Source organism: Somniosus microcephalus, unplaced genomic scaffold (genome assembly GCF_052327205.1).
Source record: "Somniosus microcephalus isolate GS21.2 unplaced genomic scaffold, FLI_Smic_1.0 unresolved_chr2, whole genome shotgun sequence".
Classification (NCBI taxonomy): Eukaryota; Metazoa; Chordata; class Chondrichthyes; order Squaliformes; family Somniosidae; genus Somniosus; species Somniosus microcephalus.
The window spans coordinates 23,073,736-23,076,026 of NW_028225180.1; the positions used below are offsets into that span (position 1 = coordinate 23,073,736).

General features: G+C 48.4%; 1 non-coding gene across 1 annotated transcript; it reads left to right on the forward strand.

The window, feature by feature from the left end:
- Positions 1-766: 766 nt before the first annotated feature.
- On the forward strand, positions 767-839 carry trnat-ugu (transfer RNA threonine (anticodon UGU)). Its single transcript has one exon. It is a non-coding gene; the product is annotated as a tRNA-Thr (tRNA).
- Positions 840-2,291: the final 1,452 nt, after the last annotated feature.

The following is a 2,291-nucleotide window of genomic DNA, read 5'->3' on the forward strand; positions in this document are numbered from 1 at the left end:
GTGTTCAGTGCGGGCCCTGTGCTCAGTGCGGGCCCTGTGTTCAGTGTGGGCCCTGTGTTCAGTGCGGGCCCTGCGCTCATTCTAGGCCCTGTGTTCAGTGCGGGCCCGGTTTTCAGTGCGGGCCCGGTGTTCCGTGTTGGCCCAGTGTTCACTGCGGGCCCAGTGTTCAGTACGGACCTTGTGTTCAGTGCGAGCTCTGTGTTCAGTGAGGGCCCTGTGTTCAGTGTGGGCCCTGTGTTCAGTGAGGGCCCTGTGTTTAGTGCGGGCCATGTGTTCAGTGGGGGCCCTGTGTTCACTGCGGGCCCTGTGTTCAGTACGGCCCCTGTGTTCAGTGCGGGCCCTTTGTTCAGTGCAGGCCCTGTGTTCCGTGTGGGCCCTGTGTTCAGTGGGGGCCCTGTGTTCAGTGCGGGCCCTGTGTTCAGTGCGGGCCTTGTGTTCTGTGTGAGCCCTGTGTTCAGTGCGGACCCGAAACGTTGACTGTATAATTTCTCTCCAAGGATGTTGCCTGGCCGGCTCAGTTTTTCCATCCTTTTCTGTTGTTATTTCGCATTTCCAGCATCTGCAGTATTTTGCTATTGAGAGTGTAACTGAGTTGCCTTGGGACGTTTTAGTACGTGAAAGTTTCTCTATTGTTGTTGAGAGGTGACTATTGAAGAGCCTGAGGCAGGTATCGGGGGATGAGACACAATCTGAGTGGTGAACTGCGCCCTGCCTCATTCTTCAAACGCACAGCACTAACTGGAGTGAGAAGCAATCCAGTGCAGGTGGCTCCATAGCTCAGGGGTTAGAGCACTGGTCTTGTAAACCAGGGGTCGTGAGTTCAAATCTCACTGGGGCCTGTGCAAATTTGTTAATTCGCAGCATGTTTACTTTTACGTATGAAACAGCTCTGAGACCAACACCAGAACAGGCTCTCTCTCCCTTCCCAATCTCCACCTCTCCCTCTCCTTCCATTCAATTCCCCTGTACTCCCCCTTTTTGCCTGTTTCTCTCTTCCTTACTGTTAAGTCTGTGTGTCCCAGTTATGCTTATTATAAATCACTGGACACAGACCACAAGAATAACTTTAACAGGTCTTTACTATTCGGAGGTCAGGGCTGAACTGCCCAGCAAATCCCTACACAACGTTTATATACCGGTGTGGTCACCACCGGTATTACAGTATACAGCAGCCAAGAAAAAGTAGTACATCTCTTAAGGTAGTTCTCTTAAGGTGGAACAGGTTACATACACCGCAATCCTCCCTTTTTAGCTTAACAGTTATATCCCCATTTAACATAACATAATAACATATAGATATATATCTATACAACTTCATGCAAAACAGTTCAAAAATTCAGTCTCTGAGGAGGCCTCCTGATTCAAGTTGGATAACGCCTTTCAGGGGTCTCTGATTCTCGTTGCTGGGGTGACTCATCTAGTTGATCTCTTATGGATTGGACATCATCCTCAGGTACATTCACTTCTGAGGTAGATGCTTCAGGTTCACTAACTTCTTCCACGGTTGTCTCTGCCGTAACCCTGGGTTCGACCCTTGTTCTCGATTCTACCAGTTGGTCAGCATGACGCCGTATTACATTTTCATCAATATCTACCGTGTACATCAGGGGTCCTTGTCTGGCCCGAATTGTTCCAGATTGCCATTTCTCGTTTTTATAGTCCCGGGCTAACACTGGTTGTCCTATTTCGAAACTCCGAGTGGTCTTGTTATTTATATGCTGGAACTGTTTGTTTTCAACTTCCCTCCGCACATTTGGTTTTAACAAGTCCAACCTGGACCGCAACCTCCTGTTATAGAACATCATGGCAGGACTTTGGTTTGTCACTGCATGAGTGGCGTTTCGATATGCCAGTAGGAATTTGTCCACCTTGTGTTGTAGTGGAATCTGATCTTCGCTCATGGCCTTTATTGCTTTTTTGAACGTTTGTACAAATCTCTCGGCCAACCCGTTTGTAGCCGGATGATATGGGGCAGAGGTATAATGTTTCACCCCATTCTTCTTCATGAATTTCTGGAATTCTTCTGACACGAACTGCGGTCCGTTGTCTGAACATATTTGTTCTGGCAATCCATTTCTTGCAAATATCGTTCTTAGCACCGCGATCGTCTTTTCCGAGGTAGTGGTAGTCATCTTAATCACTTCTGGCCATTTAGAATGTGCGTCCACCGCAATTAAAAACATGGAGTCCATGAAAGGACCAGCAAAGTCAATATGTACACGTTGCCATGGGGTTGAAGGCCATTCCCATGGATGCAGCGGTGCAATCGGAGGTGCATTTTGCACTTTTTG